At 45.6% G+C, this 22407-nt stretch overlaps 1 protein-coding gene across 2 annotated transcripts in view; it reads left to right on the top strand.

Annotated features, from left to right (window-relative positions):
* CRACR2A (calcium release activated channel regulator 2A) overlaps nt 1-22407 on the top strand; it is a 990950-nt gene that overhangs the window by 5122 nt on the left and 963421 nt on the right. The gene's annotated exons all lie outside the window — the stretch shown is intronic.

Raw genomic sequence — 22407 nt, 5'->3', positions numbered from 1 at the left:
ATTGCCCTGTGGCTCACAAAAGTTACCTGTTCCGCAACTCAGTAGTACTGGTAATAATTACCACACATTATTTGGCCCTACTACCATTCTGATATGCCTGAAAGATCATGTGCAGATGTCTGCAGCAGGCACCCAATAGAATGAGGTTCCTTGCAGGTTATGTACATAAAAAGGTCTGTTAAAAGTCTCCGTAGGATTCCTCGACCTTGGAGCTCTTGTCATGTGCATTTATTTTGGTCTGGGATAAGCTGAATTATCACTCCAGAAGAGCCAAATAGTCTATTTCCAGGCCCCGATTGCCACATTTTTAAAGTGTTGTTACCAATAAGTAGTCTCGTAAATCACACAGTTGTGATGTGTCCCTATGTAAGAGGCATTAGCCATGCTGATCCACGCATATGCAAGTAGTGCCAGCTCTCAAATTACTTCTGCTTCCTGATCTTCCTAGGTGAAACAGGTAACATACATGTGTGCTGTCAGTGCATGCTCACACCCCGGCTGCACTGGGGAAGAGTTTCTTCACACCAACTCTGCCCTCCCATCCCATAAGGCAGATTCAGAAGATAGTAGAGTATACTGGGCTCCGTGGTACTACCACTGGTAACAGTGACCAGTCTACTCAGGAGGACTAGGTTGGAGGTTGGTCTCCATAACACACCCCACTGCGTCGCTTTCCAGATGTACATGCTGTTTAGTGTCTTCATGCAACAGAGGCATGCTTCCTGTTGTCGACTTGGGCACAAGTTCAAGCCGTGCAACACAGGCTTCAGTGCTGGTGTCTTGAGAGTCCAGCCTACTCCACACAGCCACCAATTCCACCTCAGGCTGTAAACCACCTGCCTACCACAGCTGGATCCAGCTGACTCGGCTCTACATTTTGTGAAAATGGGATTGATGTCATGTAATTATTTAAGAGGGGTAACACATACTTCACCATTCTGCAGTCTTCGGTAATAATACATGCCAAGGGAGTGCAGTCTACCTTTCACAGGCCCCCACCTTGATGAGTTGGATTAAGCTTGGATTGATCTAGTTAGAAGGGGTGGGACACAGGGAGGATTCATTACTGACACTATTAACTATGTAGCATTCATAAGACTTTTAGGATTTAGGGGGTAGGGCTAGCAGCCCAAGAAGGACAGTTGAGGGGCAGGGAGGTATCTTTTGGTTGGTACTCATGAGGTTACAGTAGAGGTCACCCTATGGTAGAGGCCATCCTGCACCTAGCGCAGCCCACAATCTCTTATGTACTACTCTGTTGAGGGTGGGTCGTAGAAGCCCCCCCCTGCTGTGCTCGAATGGCCTCGACTAAGGGCATTCTAGACAGCTATCTGTTTTCCTTTTGGGTTAGACCAGTCTTGCTGTTGTACTCATTTCCTTTGTAAATTTTTTTCAGAAATAAATTCACAATTTATTTTTAGTTAAGCAGATTATCGCTTTTGATTTTAACCGCATGCGCGCTGCGGCTATTTTTGCGCTTCGCGGCTTTTTTCAAAAAGCCGCGTTACTTGACGAGCTCAGCTCGTCATCAGCGTGCGAGCGGCGCAACTGATGACGAGCTGAGCTCGTCATCAGCGCCAAAGGGGTTAAAATGAAGGAAATTGAGTCCACAGTGAAAGGCAGGATGCTTTTGTAAGCTCTGCCATTTATTTATATGAATACAAATGTCTAAGATGTCCCCCTTTTACAGTTTTTTCAGCACTATCTGATATGTTCAACATAGTAGTATGGGGTGTTTGGTGGCCTGAAATTGACACAATGGTAAATAGATGGGTATGGTTGACTAATGTTAAAATATTGTTTACACCAACTTTGTGAGATTGTCAGATTTATTTCCAGGGACCACAATTGTCCAGGATTGTAGGATTATGTGTTTGCTCAAAACAATCTAAAATAAGATATGATTTGTTTTGTGTATATTCTGTTTAAAACATGCACAGTAGTTATCAACATTGGGAACGTAGATAATCAGGTAGTTGGTGGATCCACAAACCAAGTAGGTGATAGGCACAGGATTGAAGTGGTTGGAGATACTTATATAGATGAATCAAAACACTAAGTATGGTCAGGGGCACGAGTACACAGTTCAGCAGAGCTAGTTAGTTCGTTTAAAAACCCTATGGGGGAACCTTGTGGGTTCTTGGGTCTGGAAATCTCCGATCACAGGACAAGCCCCTTGATTATTCTAAATGCTTCAAGAGGGCTCAGTTCTCCACTGGAATGGGCCAGAACAAGAAGGCTTTAAAGGCTTTCAAAGGTCTAGAAGGTGGTTTAGGGAAGGCTTATATTGATCCTCTAATATGAAGGAGGTAGATCAAGAGGTAAGCAAGAGCATATTTATAAGGTTGTGTCACCCCCCTGGTGAGAATGATATGCTTCTGTGTAATGAGAACCTTGCCTCTGATAAGGTTAAGAACTTTATTTAGGAATACTGTGTGAGCCCAAGGAAGGCAACTGTTACCTTTGCTCACTTTGTTTAGGAGTTGATAAGGGTTTTAGCCAAATGGATGGAAAAGAATTGCCAGATTCTATGGATGTTGAGCAATTGGTCTAAACTTTGTTGAGCATTGCATTTTCCTTTAGAAGCCAAGATTTCCAGCTGAGAGCAAATGGGAGAGGCAGCGAGGTGGGTGAATGTGGGTTGAAAGATGAGTTTGGAGTGAATGAGATAAACATAAGATATTAAAGATAAGGGATTAATGTGTTACCTAGGACCAAGTGTTTAAGCCAGTTTGTGATTATATCTGGAGGTAGAGGGGATGAGGAAGGAAAGAAGAAGATGTACTTGTTATCAGCAAATTGATGCTTGAGAAAGCAGTATGAAAAGCTGTGAAGAGGAGTGGCGGAGAGGGAGTAGATGAGAAGTCTTATATCGGAAAATGTGGATATCACCAACAGAGTGGCGGGCGTGAGCTAGAGGAGCACTTGTAGATTGTGAAGGAGTATACCTATTGGGGACATATTGATATGGGGATATGGGGAATGTAATGGAAAATGTGTCTGAACTATCTAAAGAGGAAAGTGTGGCAGAAGTTGAGCATGTAAAATGGATGATGGTGATGAGCAGCGAGAGGAGACCAGAATAAGGGCCATCTTGGTGACGTGAATATTATGGAGGCCTATACTTTAGGTGATCTAGGTGGCTGTAGGTAAAAAGGTAAACAGGCAGTCACATTAAGCATATTTTTTTCAGGGATTTAAATATGTAGAGCAGGAGAGAGTTGGTTGGTGCTTCTCCCGGGTGCTTTCAGTGGTAATGGGATGGGCGAGGGGCTAGCCCACAGCTGCTAATGGAAGGCTGATTCAGTAGTCGGGCCCGGTCTAGAAGCAGGGAGATCACCATTGCATAGACATATACAAATATTCCATGTTATCCTTCAGTCTGAGCTGAACAATCTGAATATGGCTATTACAAGTCATACAGAGCCTTAATGTAATATGTTCTGTATAATTCATTGTTAACTCAAAAATACATTTGCAGCTATAAATAAACTGCCATGACATTCCAAATCACGTTTAAGATGGAAAGATGTGATAAGGTGATGGGGATGTTTAAGCTAAATTCTCATAAATCCCAATCAAATATTTGAATAAACCATGTGTGTATAGGCTTCACGAGGGCCCAACAAGGTTTTGTTTAAAAGAGATCTTTGAGAGCCATAGGAAAGTGAAGCTGGTCGAAGGGAAGGTGTGCTGTGGGGAGGTAAACATAGGGTTGTATCAAGTGCTGAGGCACAGCACCAGGGAGGGAAGTTTATGCCTCTGAAGGGGCAAGAAACATTGAGGCTATAGCACTCAGTCTGATCTTGGTGCCCTTAGCATATACCCAGCTGGTTTTAGTGGGCGAGTTAGGGACCTTTTTGGGGGCAGACATTGGTCACACACCTCGCAAGTGAATTGTTTGGCGTTGCAAAATGAATTTAACAAGCTGAAATATTGAAACGTAGAGGAAGGACTATAAAGGAAAAGGAGATCATGGATGCAGAAAAGGAGGAAAACAAATCAAAAGTGCACACAAAAAGGGAGAGGAGCAGAAAACAGTAAGAGGGAGGAGACTGCGGCAGTTATCTTCATTTTACAAAAAAAAACACAGTGAGGGAGGTAACCCCCATCAAAAAATAAATTAAGGGAAACAATGGAATTGCATCGACCAGCTTTTGTTCTGAGTAACGACTAAAAAATAAATGGATTAATTCAAACGAAAGGCGTTTTTCTGATGAAATAGTTTAATTCTTTTCGTCACGGTGATATTTGGATAAACAATTTTGCAGTACTGGCGCAGTGTGGTTGTTTCTTATATATAAGGCTTGGCCTTACTGCAGATAAGCCAAACCCTTATTTCGGTTTTCGCTGTTTGTAGCGGGAGCGGTCCCGCTAGGTTACAAAGGACGAGATAGTACGTCTGATCTTCAGTCAACACTGGTTTCCCACCAGGTGGGGGTCAAACAGGCAAACTACGGCTTGTCTTTGGCAGAGTGATTGCCTATCTAGACAGGTAGAGAGTGAGTGAGTCACTGTATGTTTGTATTTTCCTTTTAAGTTTTGTTAATTTCTTCACATTTAGAATTTTTCAACTGCTAACACTGACAATAAGACACGTTAAGGGACGAATTAGACCATGTCAGAGAATGAAACTTTTGCATATAGTGAAGACCATATTCAAAAGCTTATCAGCAATCCACCTCTTTTCAGCTCGGCAGTCTTGAGCTCTACGGCAAAAATAAACAACGAATCTGAAAAATTACTTAGATTAAAAAAGAAACAGATAAGAACGGACCTCCATGGGCACTACCTCATCCAGCATCTACATTCTGGGACCATTCGGAACGGACTAATAGTACGCAACATTCCAGTAATTTTTACAGAGGATCCAATATACAAAAAAGGCTATAGTTTCATAGAGACTAAGTGCAGCAGGGACCTTATGGTCTTAACAATCGAAACAGCACAACGACTCTCAAAAGAACAGCTCATTGAAATTGAAAAATTGGAATCAGAAATATAAACAAATCAAATGATTACTGATTCGAAAGCCTTACTGGATAAAATCGAAAAAGACATCCTAGAGTTTAAGGACTACACCATAAACCAAAAAGAGTTCAAATTTGAAAAAGATAAAAATAACTTCTCCCTGCAAAAGGCATATCCATATTTACAACAAGACTTCTACACGAGTTCTAATTCAAGACGTTACTTGTCCGAATATCAAGGAAGATCCAAAAATTATTACATTACTTTCTCTGACACATCTTCATCCTCAAGTGGGAGCGAAACGGACAATACTAATAATAGGACCGGTTTCAATAGAAGAGGGAATTTCAATCAACAAAACCCCCAAGCACAACAACAGCCTTTTTTAGGGAGAGGCCAACCAAAGCCAAGGGGGAAAACAAGATTCAACGAACAACCATGGGAAATGTCAACACGAACACGGACATACAGAAATTAAAAGAAACACCGATACATAATTTGTCAACAAAAATTCTAACAGCAATGGAAATAAGTGCACTAGAGAAAGGACTATCTTTTGTCCCTACGAGATTCACCAACTACGTACAGATGAAAACAGAATTCATCGAATTCTGCAGGAAGATTAGGTTAATAACCTTCTTTTCGGGACAACAACTTCCTGATAGTACTGAAACCACGGGCCTAAGGAGACCCTCAAAATTTTGTCCACCATCGAATAAAATACCAAAGGAGGTCGTGACCTTTGAAAGAACCATCCTCTCGGCAATTACAGCTCAAGAAAATAAAAGACAAGGCTTTATCAAATACAACCTAAGTAAACCACAGAAAGAAGCCCTACAAAATCTGAAAAATTACCATTCCATCGTTATAAAGCAAGCCGACAAAGGCGGGTCAATAGTGGTGTGGGGGACCACGGACTATACGACTGAGGTCAACAGACAGCTTTCAGATATGAATTGCTATAAAAAAATCCCTAAGGACCCGACACGAGAATTACAGAACCAACTGTTTAAAATCCTCCAGACAGGTTTCGAAAATGGTTTCCTTGGAAAGAAGGAATATGAATACCTCCAAAATAGACACCCTAGGACACCAATCTTTTATGTACTACCAAAGGTGCACAAAGATGAACATCAACCACCCGGGCGACCAATAGTTTCTGGTTGTGAATCACTGTTTGAACCAATTTCAAAATTTGTGGACTTCTTCCTCAAACCTTGTATGACCTATGTGAAATCGTATATTAAGGATACGACAGACTGCATTAACAAGCTTGCAACGATTGAATTTGAGGATCAGACAGACTTTATGGCGAGCATGGATGTTACATCCTTATACACTCAAATTCCTCAAGAAGAAGGTTTAGCAGTCTTAGAACTGTACTTAAACAAACGAGAAAGACCAGTGAGAATACCAACAGAATTTATTCTGGGACTTGCCAGCATAGCTCTAAAAAGGAACTATTTTAAATTCAAAGAAGATTTTTACTACCAAATCAAAGGTGTAGCGATGGGGTGCCCCTTCGCCCCTGAGCTGGCAGTGTTGTACATGTCACAATATGAAGAGAAATTCATTTATGCAAATAATCCCTACCATCAGTATATCGGATGTTGGATCCGATATATTGACGATATTTTTCTGACTTGGAAAGGCCCGGAGGATCAGCTACACAAATTTCATGAATGGCTGAATAATCAGACAAAGGACATTAAATTCAGTTTAAACCATTCGTGTAGCAAACTACCATTCTTGGATGTAGAGATCTACCCCTCTGAAGGAAGCCTAAAAACAACCCTTTACAAGAAAAAAACTGACAGAAATAAATCCCTGCACTATACCAGCAATCACCCGCGAAGTCTGAAAGATAATTTACCAGTGGGACAATTTCTGCGAATTAGACGGAATTGTGCTTTCAAGGATGAGTTCTTTTTCCATGCAAGCAAATTAAAAGACAATTTGCTCGCAAGGGGTTACCCCAAAAAATTGCTGAAAAGAGCAATAAAAAGAGCTTGGTGGACTCCCCGAGACACATTACTGCAATCCAATCAGAAAAAAATCACTAGATAGGATAGTCTGTGTTTCTACCTATTGCCCAACATCGAACTGGCTTAAGAAACAGATTAAGAACAACTGGCATCTAGTACAAGGGCTAGATGAAAAATTATCGGACATTCCACTTTTTGCCTTCAGAAAGGACAAAAGTATAGGTAACCAAATTGTACGTGCAGCTATGCCAAAAGAACGCATACCAACATTGCGGGATTTTGTCAACCTACCCCCTGTGAAAGGCCACCATAAATGTGGCAATTGCATTTGTTGTAACTCTACAATTGAAGGGGATCTGTTCAGCCACAAAGGTGTTTTTTGGAGACATGAAACTTTTACAAATTGTAAATCGAAGTATGTCATCTACGCAATTCAATGCCCATGTAAACAAATATACATTGGAAAAACATCGCAAGAAATACGCTATCGGATATCCCAACACAAATCGAGAATCAGAAGACATGTACAAACTGCTCCCCTTGTAAATCACTGGCATTCGAAATCTCACACAGAACAACAATTACAATGGACTGTAATCTCTAAAGTAGAACATGATGCCAGAGGCGGTGACCTAGAGGTCAAGCTATCCAAACAAGAAGCAATGCTAATCATAAAATTCAACACGGCTACAGAAGGATTGAATGAACTGTCTGAGATCTTCAATCTTTAAAGCTGACAAATACACGTCGATACCATGAACAAATACATAATCTTTATAGTTCACTATATACCATTATTAAAAAAAAACTGAAACCGGTGTACCTCCAGTATATTGTTTAGAATACACACTAACTTACTAACGAAGACTCAAATTTAATAATTCCAACCAGAGAGGTGAATGTCCTTCGCGTGTATAATATAACTACATATCCCTCAAGCCTTCAAGAAATTAAAATAGACACAATGTCAGGGTGCAGCCAGTCAAAAACAATTGGGGTCAAATACAAATCCCAGAAGTCCGTAAGTAACCGCTCGCGATATCTACACGAGATCTAACGGAGTCGAACAAAATAGAGAAGACGCCAAACGGAGAGAGACGGGACATGCAGCAGCCGCTCAGGTAAACAAACCAACTGGGTGATTCACTCGCGAGTGATACCAAAAGAGACATAACAAGACCGTTTAGCTATGACACTAGATGTTTTTGCTCGAATGAATAGTAGAACATTTTATCGTGTCTCGAGTACACACCACTGCGGTAACATGGAGTAGACTATGTCTGTATGCCTTGAAGTCCGTACTAAGCGCGGATTAACCTCTAAAAACACCGTCCTCTCTTAATTTCTCATAGACTGCACATTTAAAGCGACAAAAGTCCGAGACCACGCAGGACTCACGACAGATTTGAGGTAACAATTGATATACAACTTAACCTTTACGTGCAACCGGTCCAAGAAGAGCCTATCACTAATTAGACGTTCCTTTGAGGTTGCAGGCTTCCACCGAGCCAAGCTCAACGGATAACCGAACTATTCAGCTATATAAGTTGCCAGCAGCTAAAAGTAAGGACTTTCATTTACATTTCCTTGACATTGCTTTTTTGAGTTTCGTGACGGATAAACACTTACAAAGGGCTATTGTTATTTTTAGAGAATGCTTGCCACTATGAAAATCACCGTATATGTGGAAATTATCTAAGGTAAGAGATTCAACGCTCCCGGCTGGGAGTGGGGTGTGGATACACTAAGTCTCATGACCATAAAATAAGACAGAGCTTTCTCCTTATTTTTCAGAACCATCAGAGGTCCTGAAGAGAGTTCCTCACACTGGGAACTCGAAACGCGTCGACCAGCATTGTGTTAGGCCAATCTTTGAACATTGAGAATAAATTATCTCCGAAATGATGTTTTATCGTTTTGATGGCCTATTGTTAAAACTATAAATAGAATTCTAAATGTTTTTGCCCTCCTTTGTGATATTAGGTTGTAGAAACAAAGTTTTGTGAAAACTTCTTCCAAACTCCCCCCTCCTTCTTTTTTCCTTTAAACACCACAATTTTTGATATTTTTTGACGGTCAAAATTGTATGAGTATGAATGTGAAATCACATGAATGAATGTAAGGATGCGTCATTTTTCAAAAAAACACAAAACAATTTTTCCTCTGCTTTCTTCTTCCCCCCTCTCTCCCCTGTAGATTTAATATGTCACGTTGTTGTTAAAAAAGAAAAATGGTAACGTTCAGAGTAACGACTAAAAAATAAATGGATTAATTCAAACGAAAGGCGTTTTTCTGATGAAATAGTTTAATTCTTTTCGTCACGGTGATATTTGGATAAACAATTTTGCAGTACTGGCGCAGTGTGGTTGTTTCTTATATGTTCTCCATGTAGGCAACATTGCAGCCTGCATGGAGAAGGGCAGAGTGCGCATGACCGGCTTGGTCGGCCCCATACGATAGACCAAATCAGTCATTCGCACTCAGGAGTGGGAACAACACTCCTCCCCGCCCAGCCCTGCTCGCAGAGCAGCCCCGCCCTCCCGCTAGCCCACAACCAAACCCTTCCGTTCTACTTTTTCGCAGTGCAAGAACCAGAAACATAAAGTGATAGTTATTACCATAGTTTATGTTTCTACTTCTCGCACCTTGAGTAAGCAGTGGGGCGACACTCCTCCGCCCTAGTGGAGAAGCTCCCCCTGGATGGAGATAGTAGCCAGTAAGGATAATTCCAGCTGTTGCCAATCTCGGCATGGAATTCCGCCTACCTTGTAGTCGGGCCTTAGAAAGAGCTACATTCGTAGTCCTTAGTGGTTAAGGAATTAAGATAACGAATATTGGCCTCCAAACGTTGGTTCCCTGGAGGAAGACTACATATAGGCCTTCATTACAAGTGGCCCATTAAGTTATGGTATGTGCTGCATTTCCTCTTACTGCACATCAGAATTCTTAATTGTTTGTATTTTATTTCCCCTGGTAATAACTGGATGTAGTAAAATCATCATCCACTGATAAATGTGGACAGGTAACATCCGTAGCAGGTGTCTCCAACTAGTAGTTGTGAGCTACCAGTAGCTCTCCAGCTACCTGTGAGTAGTAGCTCTCCAATGTGCATCCCAGCCTCCTACTATCAAAGCTTTTGCTTAATTGAACTATTATATGTATACCACAATTAAAAAGAACGTATTCAAGACAAAAATGCATGTCTTTTCATAACTCATAAACTGATGTTTCGAGAAAAATTGTTAAATTAAAAGAAATATTTAAACATTTGAGTTGGAGAGATTTCTTACTCATATCTTTACTTGGTGCCAGGGAGGTTGCAGCTATGGCCTTTATGTATTACCCATGTAAAGTCATTTCAGATTCTCAAAGGATTTCTTTACATTAGTGCTAGAAACCCTGCCCCATACACTGAAGTGATCACTATTGCAGTCTTGGATGGTTGGTCACCATTAAATCACATATTTTAGTATCTTGGTATGATTTTCATCATAATCATCATCACAAAAACTTTTCATTTAACATATGTAGCTATTATTCCAGAAAAGGTTGGAGACCCCTGTTCCATAGCAATACAAAAAGATGATAGACGGAATGCTGAAAATTGTCAAACATTCACCTCCAGTCACAGTTCTGGGTTAAATCCATCCTTTTTTTGCACACCATGCCACCCTAGTTTGGATCCAGTTATATGCAGATCAGCCTTGATCCTGCTCCCCATGGGAACGTTCCAGCCTGAACTGCCAGGCCAGATCCTCCCTGGACTGAAAAACAAGCATCCTGATAGCGGTTGTGGGGTATCACCCCTCATCAGCCGGGCTAGCTTGAATCCAGTGGCAAAGCGAGCACGGGACCCACATCTGGGCATATCCGTCTCACTTAGGGTTACTATAGCAACACATAAATATGATGACCGAAATGCTGAACGTAGTCAAACATTCACCTCAGTCACAAATCTGGGTTAAATCCATTTTTTTGTTTCTCACCATGCCACCCCAGTTTAGACCGAGCCATATGCAAATCAGCCTTGTCCCTGCTTCCTATGCCACTGGATTCTAACCGAATAGCAAAACAACAACACCAGTACTGCAGAATTACTCTAATTTGAATGAACTTAATATAGTGAATCAAAACACCATATAGACAAGACTACTTTTTCTGTCTGAATTGAATCTTTTTTTATATAAACATTTTTTTCAAAAAAATGTTTTTTCATTTTTTAGCACCTTGGCACATAGGACACAAAATACAATTCAATTTTTTATATCACATATATATTACACAAAATTACAAATGTACAATCGTCATTCCCAATCACACCATCCAAACTCACATTCACCCAGACTCACTAAAGCAATTCATACTAATTATTTACACATTATACATTTCACAACTAATATCACAATGTCAGTAAGTCGAAATCAAGAAGCAACCTTGGAGTAGATTTCACTTCATTATATTCATTTGATATTTCAAATAACCTAAGGTCGCACTAACAGGTCTACGCGTTTCGAACACCCTTACTGGGGGGTGCTCTCGTCAGGACCACATATCTCTGCCTTGTGGTGGCACGGGGTGAATTTTTTTTTATTCTGAAGGTCTTATGTGCTGCCTTGATGAAGATATGTATTTTTTTAAAAGGTTTTATTCTTGTGTGCAGTGCACCGGCGTGTTATTGTCTAATGGCCAGGTGATTCTTCGTTCGTTTTCCAAAAACAGTCTCACGTGACATCCGCTGTGAACAAACGGACGTGAGCCTGAAGGATAGTCGACTGAGAGACTGTTTTTGGAAAACGAACGAAGAATCACCTGGCCATTAGACAATAACACGCCGGTGCACTGCACACAAGAATAAAACCTTTTAAAAAAATACATATCTTCATCAAGGCAGCACATAAGACCTTCAGAATAAATCTTTTTTCACCCCGTGCCACCACAAGGCAGAGATATGTGGTCCTGACGAGAGCACCCCCCAGTAAGGGTGTTCGAAACGCGTAGACCTGTTAGTGCGACCTTAGGTTATTTGAAATATCAAATGAATATAATGAAGTGAAATCTACTCCAAGGTTGCTTCTTGATTTCGACTTACTGACATTGTGATATCAGTTGTGAAATGTATAATGTGTAAATAATTAGTATGAATTGCTTTAGTGAGTCTGGGTGAATGTGAGTTTGGATGGTGTGATTGGGAATGACGATTGTACATTTGTAATTTTGTGTAATATATATGTGATATAAAAAATTGAATTGTATTTTGTGTCCTATGTGCCAAGGTGCTAAAAAATGAAAAAACATTTTTTTGAAAAAAATGTTTATATAAAAAAAGATTCAATTCAGACAGAAAAAGTAGTCTTGTCTATATGGTGTTTTGATTCACTATATTAAGTTCATTCAAATTAGAGTAATTCTGCAGTACTGGTGTTGTTGTTTTGCTATTCAGCTAAGTGAGGCTTGACCTTACTGCATGGAGCCCGAACCCTCTTTTTGGTTTCACACACACTGGATTCTAACCAGCCTGGCTGATGAGGGGTGTTACCCTCAAATGAATCTGGTATTTGTAAAGCGTGAACTACTCACCCCTAAGAGTCTTAAGATGCTGGGGGCCATCTGGGAGATTAAGGGAGCAATTGCCCAGAGTCACATGGTGCTGAGCTGGGCAAAGCTGCAGCCGTCACCAGCGATTGAACCATGAGCCCTGTGCTCTGGAGTCAGCTGCCCTGGCCACTACACCACACCTCTCACTCTATGCCTACCGGTCGCAGGATGCTTGTTATCTGTTCCATGCAGGACCTTGCCTGGCAATTCAGGCTTGGCTGTTCTTATAGGGAGCAGGGGCAATGCTGATTTGCATATGGCTGGGTCCAAACTGGAATGGCATGTTGAAGAAAAACATTATGGACTTTCGCCCAATTCTCTGTACTGGGGGTGAATGTTTGACAAAATTCAGCATTCCGTCCATCAAGTGTTCTTTTTACATTGTCGCCCTAAGTAGGATAGTTATGCTCAGACATGGGTTCCATTCTCGCCATGCCACTGGAGTCAAGCGAGCCTGGCCTATGAGATGTGATACCCGGAAACCAGTCCCAAGATGCTTGTTTCCAGTCCAGTGAGGACCTGGACTGGTAGTTCGAGCTGGATGGTCCCATGTGGAGCAGGGTCAAGACTGATTTTCACATGGCTGGGTCCAAACTGGGGTGGCACGATGAGCAAAAATCAATGCCTTTTGACCCAGATCTGCGACTGGGGGTGAATGTTTGACATTGTGCAGCATTCCTTCCATCAGGTGTTCTTTTTGCATTCGTCGTCCAAGTGGGATAGGTATGGCCAGATATTAGCCTCGTGTTCGCCATGCCACTGGAGTCAAGCTAGTTTGGCTGATGAGGGGTGATACACTGAAACCGGTCCCAGGATGCTTGTTTCCGGTCCAGGAAGGGCTTGGCCTGGCAGTTGGGGCTGGACTGTTCCCATGTGGAGGAGGGTCAAGACTGGTTTGCATATGACTGGGTCCAAACTGGGATAGCAAGGGGAGCAAAACATTGATGGATTTAGGCCCAGATCTCTGTACTAGGGTAAATGTAACCGACACAGAGGCACTGGTAACAATGGCAAAAATAGTAAGACATGTAAGACTCTAAAATGCTAAGCTGAATTATGGTCCCTAGGATTGAGACCAGCTGCTATAGGGCAAGGATGGCTTCAGTAATGTAATGATATCTTGTTTTGAATGTTCAAAGTCAACAGGTCACAGTTAACAAGAAAACAGAAGCATATGAGCTGTCTAATACACATGTTTTACAGTACATGTCCAGTCTTACTTATCCAGCACTTGAAGGCATGTGTCAAGAAATGAAGCAAGGTTAATGGACACAACAGATGCCTACAAGCACATGTTAAATAATTTTGAAAATAGCGCAAAGCTAATGCAGCCTAAAGTTTACAGCAGCCAGTTTCCACACATCAGGGGTTAGACTAAAGTACTTTAGGGCTGGCTACCACATTAGTCATGCATTTAAAGCTCCTTGACACATATGTGCGATAAGGTGCTGCTGTAAGAATAACTAAAAACATCAGGGGCGCATTTGACTTGCTTTGCACAACCTCTGCCTGACCCAGTGATTTTAGTTAGTGGCTGACCTGCCAGCCTCATTTGTTGCAAAAGTGACATTGTAGACTCAAACTTTGTTGATACATTATCACTTTTTTCCACGCAGAGGTTTGGCTGTGACAAAAAAAATCTGCTGCAGCCAGTAGCAGCCTCTCTCTGAGATACAAGTTTTGATGCGTCGGCGGACAATATAGTTCAGTGACAGACAGGACAGCAGGACAGCAAAAATATAAACAACAGCAAGCGCAGTGCCCCGCCTCATGTGGGATCCAGCAACTTCTATTGTTCCACGCAGGCCGCAGCACGGTGCTTCTGAATGGTCCAGGTGGCATCTGTACACTAGCCCTGTATTGTTTTGCTCACTTTTTCCCACGGCCGCCCAGGTAAGTGGCCCAACTCGCAAACGGAGAGCCCAGAGTTGACACGTGGCTAGTGGTGGACAGTTGGCGGGTGCAGGATGTTTGCCTGAGCCAGGGAGAACATGCTTCTCCCCATTCTCTCCCAATCCCCAGCTACTCTGGAACTTTGCTCAGCTGGATTGTGTTCAACTGCAACATATACTTGTATCTTGTGAATTGTGTGTGGGAGGGGGGTTCACCAAAGGCTTGTGTGTTTGGTGTGGGCTAAGCCCACTGTACAAGTGCCAGGACCAGCCAGCCCTGAAAGTCCGACACAGCTGAGATCTCAGACAGCTCAGGAATTGATGACCATATGCAAATTTTAGCCCCAATTAGCGCTGCCTGTTGCTGCAGCCCAGTGAACTTCCATGCCCAAATTGGAAGACTGATCCCTCTGAAACTCATCCTGGCAGACACACTTCCCACTGAGGAGACACTTCTGGTGGCACAGACTAGTCAGGTGAGTCACATACTCTCTCTGCCCTGAAGTTCACTCATTTCCTCAGCATGTGCATTAACCCACTAAGCCAGCCTATAATGTCCTGCCAACTAGAGGCATGCTGTTCTTATTTTAATTAGTTTTTCAGTTGACAAAAAATGGTGTGGGCTGTTTCACACAGAAAGAGAATGAATGTATTTAATATGTTGTTTATATAAATGTAAGCAGTGTGATGAATACACAGCTAAAGAGTAACTGCCAGGATTGCAAAACACACCTAGAAGAATCAGTAGCCTTGCCAAAAATCTGTTCTATAAATCTCCATTAAAAATGACACGGGTCTCCGAAAGTTACTTGGTGCCTAATGTATAGTTCTCCGAGTGATGTCTTCTCAGGCCAGGCATTTGCCTCCACAAGCCCCCTGCTCACTTCCTAATTGATATTTTCTGTGTAACCACAGAGAAACAGAATTGACTACTGGTTGGCACAGTAGGGAATTGCCTCTTCTGTAACATAGTGCTACGTCGTCCCAGCCTGCGACTAAATTATGTTCCAAGAAAGAGTCATTCTAAATGCCACACATTTGCCATTTAACTGTCACTCATCACTGCACTGAAGCCATGGAAATGTCTCATATAAGCAATCTGAAAATGTGTCCCTCTGAACAGAAGCACAAGCTTGAAACTGAGGGCCAGGTTATGAGTTTGGCAGTCTGATGGACTGCTAAACCTAGAGTGGCGTTGTGGCAACTGCCGCACAGGCTGTGCAACTGCCCTCGAACGAGTTTGGTGGTTGGACTTCTAATGGACAGCCACAACCGCCGGGGATCGTGGCAGTGGCAGTCAGAGGCCCTCAATAGGCTGGCGGTGCCAAGCATATTACAAGTTTCCTCACCGCCTCAGTTTTCATGGCGGTGAGCCCAACATGAAAAGTGTTTATTGAGGAAACAAATGGGGTCCTTCAGGGCCCCCTTTTGCCGCAAAGCCTGGGGATGCATGCAGGTGGGCACATGGTATGTCCCCCTGTGTGCATGCACCCCCCGGTGCTGCTCAGCATGGACTTCACAGTCCGTACCTTGCAGGAACAGGCTTTGGCTCTCCCAGGGTGCTGACAAGGTGTCAGTTCTAATTTTACCTGAGATATGGCAATGTGCTATTGAAACCAGTTGGAAGGAGGACCTTCAGTATCTTAAGGGTAACAGTTATTCAGGGCAAATTAATCCCCCTGGCTCTTTATGGAGCAGAGGTCCTGGCAATGGATAGACGAGTCTCATGGGAGGGCATAAAATGTAGGTATTTGTAGTTGCTCCTTGATCTACCTAAAATGCGATAGTTCAAGTCGTAAGGCGGGAGCTGAGATCTGTAGCCTGAAGTGCTCTGGTGGATGCCAGAGCCTTCCGTTTTTATTTTTCAATTAAAAATAGGGCCCCTGCTGACAAGGTGTCAGTTCTAATTTTACCTGAGATATGGCAATGTGCTATTGAAACCAGTTGGAAGGAGGACCTTCAGTATCTTAAGGGTAACAGTTCAACTATTCCTTTCCTAGCTTCGCAGGAAAGAATGGACCTTTTTCCGTATTTGTACAAAATTCCAGATATGTTTTTAAGAATCGAAATTTTGCTGCTGAGGGTAGATGTTTACCCGGTTGGCATTTACTAGGGCTGAAAACATAAATAACAGAGAATCACGGTCAATGCTCTTGTAAGCGGGCTAGGAAATACTCAGTCACTTATTGATAGACTGCGTATTTCTTCTGGAGGAAAGGAAGAAGCTTCTCCGACCTGTCTTTAACAAGTATAGAGGGGGGCGTGGCCAAGATGGCGGTGTGAAAGGACGCGTCTCACCAGAGCTCCCGCCGACAGTGATCTTTAGCACGGGCCTCACAGCCATTATAGCAGTGGTCGGTCCCCTTTGCTGGCAGGCTGTCCCCCCGAGGGGCTGGGGAGCAGAATTCTTTCGGCGAGTGCTGGCGCGGCAACTCCTAGCGTCCTGTGACGGCGGCCGAGTTGGAGCGGGGCCGGAGGCCGGAGTGAGCTGTGAGGCAGAGTGGGCGGCGAGCTGGTGGGAGTGCCTGAGCAAGAGACAGTACCGGAGGGCAGCGGGAGCTGCGGGGAACCACCAGAGCACCTTCGGAGAGGCAGAGTGTGGTGCATCTCTTATCCCCGTTGGGAGAAGAACTCGCCCTGCGCTGACGGCAAAACGGATGGCCCGCCATCTTGTGAAGGTTTGGCGGCCGCGGCGGCTGGGGCTGGTGGATTGCGGATCCCTTGGGACAATGTCCTGTTGCTGATGGCGGGTGTCGCCGGGCGGTGCCGCATAGAGGTTCACCGGTGAAAGCTGCTGCCCGAGTGATCTGCAGGCGTTGGCCGAATACCTGGAGCAGTCCCTGGAGCACGGGAGGTGAGCCGCCATTTTGCGACTGGGCCTCCGGGCCGCAGCTGCGTGGACTCTGGTGTGCTGCGATCCATTGGACTGATGCAGCCTGTGAGGGTGGCGGGGCGGCTCGAACCAGCGTTGATGCAGGAGTCTTCTCCCTGACATTCCCTGGGGCATCACAAGAAGAGGCGCCGTCCGACAGAGGCGAGGGGAAGCAAGGGGTCCTGAAGGAGTGCGGAGGGACGGCCCTGCAGCGCTGGGGACCCGGAGACAGCTTTTGGCCTCAGGCGCACCCTCTGGCTGGACCCTGCCTTGTTGTCTCGGCGGGGGTAACTCTTGAGTGGAGTGCGGGGAGACCTCTCTGGCCCCACCGGACTCGAGGCGGGTGACAAGGATGCTGGAGGGAGTGGCCGTGAGCAGAGGCAGAGGGTTGGTGCGGACACTAGGGAGCGAAGGACACGAGAGGCACCGGAGGCCCGGGTGCAGGAGGTGAGGCCAGGAGTGCGCCCCGAACTAGAGAGGGAGGTTGTGGGACTCAGGTGTGCTGGCGGTGGAGTGTGGAGGACAGCACCTTCCTTTGAAGGCAGGGCAGCATTGATTAGGACCTTGAGACTCTGACCAACCCAGTGGACGGTGAGATGGCAGCGTTGTGAAGTGTGCTGGCGGTGAGGACAGAGCAATCTTTGGAAATTTCAGCGCAATCACCTGAATCTGCCCGGTGAGTTTTTGAGAGGGTCCCTGAGGCGGAGTACCTGTTGGATACTCAGAGGCAGCTGATTGGGGCCGGTGAGTGGCCCGAGTTGTGACTGGCCTGATTGACGCGCCCTGTCGTGCCCGAGGGCAGCGATGTCCACCACGAGGGTTCGGAAGGACAAGACTGTTAAGGATCTCTTCGCCAAGGCTCAGGCAAATCAGCAAGCTAAGGATATGGCGGCGAGTGCATCCCACACGGCTGCGGAGCAGGCAGAAGGTACGGAGCCTATTACTAAAGCATTCCTGGAATAGCTTTTTACCACTTTACGTGAAGACATTCACACCTTGCAGAAGGAGTTCGCCCAGAAGATCAAAGAAGTGCGCAGGGATGTGGATGGTATAGGGGAGCGGGTGACAGATCTAGAGACCAAGAGTGACACTCGAGACTCCGAAATGGAGGCGTTGCGCCAAGAGATAGTACGGATCCATGACCAACAGGTGGATTTACAGACACATATGGAAGACCTACAAAACCGCTCCTGTCGCCATAACGTCCGTATCGGGGCGTAACAATGTCCGATGACACCAAAGACCTATTTTGTTTTACCAGCGATTTGTTCAACCACATCTTGGGGCGTCCAGCGGAGTCAGAGATCCGGATAGACCGAGTTCATAGAGTGGGCCCTCCGTGTTCTCCTCCAGCTCCCCCTCCAGACATTCTGGCATGCGTGCAAGACTTCCGCACCAAAGAGGAGATTCTGCAGAAGGCGCGACAGCAACACCCCCTGTCCTTCAGGGGGCAATCCCCAGTATTGTTTCAGGATCTGTCTGCACTTACCCTGCAGAAACGCAGGTTCTTCAGGCCTGTCACGTCATATCTCCAGCAGCATAACATCTCCTACAGTTGGGGCCACCCCTTTCGCTTGACCTTTAAAAAAGACAATAAACTGCACCAGCTCCGGTCCTCAAAGGAGGCATGTCGTTTGTTGGGCCTGGATCCGCCGGCTGAGGTTGACGAGACGGATGGCCCTGCAGTGGAGCCTGAAGATGGCAGGCCACGATGCCATCAACAGAGCAGAAGACGCCGTGTCCGAAAGCCCCCGGTGGTGAGATCAGAGATGGCCAGCGTGCTGCAGTGGAGGCTGTCTCTTCTGGCCCGGAGGTGCCTCATCCTAGCTGAACTCCGAGTTGACGTACCAAATGGCCGTGCCTTTATGTTTGACATAGTCCAAACTGTTGGCGGGAGGGAGGACTTCTCAGCACTGACTAGCGTACCCTGTTGCTGTATCTTACCAATCACCTACGGATGATGGACAATGTGAACTGTTTGAAAGTTTTTTTTTTTTCTTTCTTCTTCATTGGGATCTAGCAGGGGTAAAATTGTTGGGGAGGGTGGGGGGGTTCCAGGTCCATGAGTACCCGCGGGTGTGTGGTGGTACAGGGTTCCTATTGACTAGCAGGTGGCTCCGTTGGCTATATTTTTGGCAGGGCATTCATCGCTTCACGGTTGGACATGACACTGGCGCGGCGCAAATCTAGGAGATTGAGCGTGTAGGGTCGGGCGTAAGCTATGCCTGCTACTGAATTGCGTATCCTCACCTTGAATATCCGGGGACTTAACAATCCCGTAAGGCGGAAGGCAGTCCTCTCTTTTTTGGAACATTCAAAGGCTGATATTGGCCTTCTCCAGGAAACGCACTTATTGTCAAAAGACTGTCACAGGCTGAAGTCGCGCTGCTTCCTGTCCCAATTTTTTTCCTCGGCCTCCACTAAAACGGCGGGGGTTGCGATATTAGTGGCCCAGCGTTTCAGGGGGAAGGTATTGCAGAAGGGAGCGGAGATACGAGGGAGGTTACTGTCCTATAGATTTTCCCTGGAGGAAGCCACCTTCACAGTTTGTTCGGTTTATGCTGCTAATGAGGGTCAGGAAAAGTTCTTCCATCAGGCGCTTAGCGAGGCGGCTTCCTCTCCCGATAGACATGTTTTAGTGTGCGGGGACCTCAACTTAGTATTTGATAATCTCCTAAACAGGTCAGGGCAATGATCCTCTCAGGCAGGAACTCTTTCTGGGAGAGGGTTGGCCACGTTGGATGAACTGGGAATGGTGGACCTCTGGCGTAGCTTTCATCCGGGGGTCAGGGAATACTCGTATTATTCTAATGCCCATAAAACCTACGCGCGACTAGACTACTTCTTGTCCTCTACCTCCCTTCAGGTGCTTGCGACAGAGGTAGAGATAGGCGTCGCGGCTCTTTCGGATCATGCGCCGCTGTCTGCGGTGCTCTCCTTCCCACCGGTGTCACACGCCACGCGTTGCTGGAAGTTGCGTGACACGCTGCTACATCGCAAGGATATCGTAGAGAAAATCAAAGGGGCCATTACAGATTACTTATCACATAATAACCCTTCAGACACCTCCTTGGCGACACATTGGGCAGCACTTAAGGCGGTATTGCAAGGCGAATTCATCGCGGTCTTGGCGGCGGAAAATATAGAGAGAGCACGTAGGAGGGAGGAGCTTGCACAGAAGATGCAGGAACTTAAACATATGCATCAAAGGACGGGCGCTCCCAGGGTGTGGAAGCAGTTACGCCTGGTTCCGCAGCAACTGGCCGTGTTGGATCAGGATCGGGCGGAATTTGCGTCCCCGAGTGTCAGACATATGTATTGCACTGGGGGGGACAGGTGCGGGTGCCTATTAGGTCGTGCACTCCGAGAAACCTGGCAGAGGTACATGGTACAGGAGATTACCACGCGGGGCGGGGGCGGGTCACTGAGGACATTGACATAGCAACAGTATTTAGCGGTTTCTATGCCTCCCTATATACAGGGTCAAAGCTGACCCTGCCGACGGTGATGCATTTTTGGCGTCTATTCCTCTCCCAGTCTTGTCAAAAGATCAGGCAGATCTCGTGGAGAGTAACATTTGGCCAGAAGAAGTAATCATGGCAATTTCACGCCTCAAACTGGCGAAAGCCCCGGGGCCTGATGGCTTCACAGCAATCTTTTATAAAACGTTCTGCCCTCAAGTCGCACCATTGTTAACCGCCCTCTTTAACTCATTCGCTGATCCAGGCGCGATCCCGAGGGATCTCCTGGATGCTACTATATCAGTTATCCCTAAGCCGGGGAAAGATCGCTCGCAGTGTGAGGCCTATTGCCCCACATCCCTGCTTAATGTCGATCTTAAAATTTATACCAGCATCTTGGCGGCATGGCTTGCACGGCTCATGCAGGGTTTGATTGAGCCGGACAGGCGGGGTTCATCCCAGAGCGACAAACCGCCGACAACACCAAAAGTGCACTGCACCTGATAGAAAAGGCCATGCGGACGTCTGGTGAATACATGATGCTTGCGATCGATGCGGAAAAAGCGTTCAATCAGGTCCATTGGCCGTATTTGAAACAGGTTTTGGTGAAAGGCAGGGATGGGAGAGAAATTTAGAACCTGGGTCTTGAATTGTTACACATTTCCCACAGCAACAGTGCGAGTTAACGGATGCTCTTCGCCCCGTTTTCCCATTGAAGGGGGGATGCGGCAGGGGTGCCCGTTGTCGCCCCTTCTCTTCGCTCTCTATATAGAACCGCTGGCGCAGGCAATGAGATTGGACCCGAGAGTAAGAGGGATTAAGTTTGGCGCATATGTGCATACAATCAGCTTATTCGCGGACGATGTCCTTCTCTCCCTGGCCTCCCCTAGCGAATCGTTGCCAGCCTGTGTTGATTTCCTAGATACGTTTGCATGTGCGGCGGGCTTTAAAGTTAACATGACTAAGTCGGTGGCTCTGGGCCTCTTGTTAGAAGAACACACTTGGGCCTATCTGTAGGAGCATTTTCCCTTCCGCTGGGCGTCGGAGGCCATCCCATATCTGGGGATTCAGTTAGCGGCTACACTGCAGGATACAGTGCGTATCAACTATGCTGGGCTTCGCCAGACACTCCGGCAGGAGCTGGGTAGATGGAAGCACCTTCCGCTCTCTTGGTTGGGTAAAGTGGCTGCCATTAAAATGACAATTCTTCTGCAGAGCCTGTATTTATTTTGCGCCATACCGCTACGTCCCCCCGATGGCTGGATCCGCCAGACCCAGTCTGAGCTCGCTCAGTTCATTTGGAATGGCAAGCGGCCGAGAATGAAGCTCAGGCTGGCGATGTTGCCCCCGTAGAAGGGAGGTCTGGGCCTGCCAGACTTGATGCTATATTATAAGGCGGCCCAACTGCGGACCCTTGTGGAGTGGAGCAAGTGGGAGTACGAAAGACACTGGCTCTTTCAGGATCAGGCGATTGCGGGCCGCCCGCTACAGGAGGTTCCTTTCCTCCGTAGGCAGCACTGGCCCCCCAATCTGTACGCATCGTACATTACGAGGGTCCCGTTAGAAGTATGGAATCAGACCAATACAAAACATGACATAATGACCTTTCCGTCTCTTCTCACGCCGTTGCT

The sequence above is a fragment of the Lissotriton helveticus genome, chromosome 1_1 (assembly GCF_964261635.1).
Source record: "Lissotriton helveticus chromosome 1_1, aLisHel1.1, whole genome shotgun sequence".
NCBI lineage: Eukaryota > Metazoa > Chordata > Amphibia > Caudata > Salamandridae > Lissotriton > Lissotriton helveticus.
Note: the sequence above shows the minus strand (reverse complement) of the source record. Positions and strands in the feature narration are given on the sequence as shown.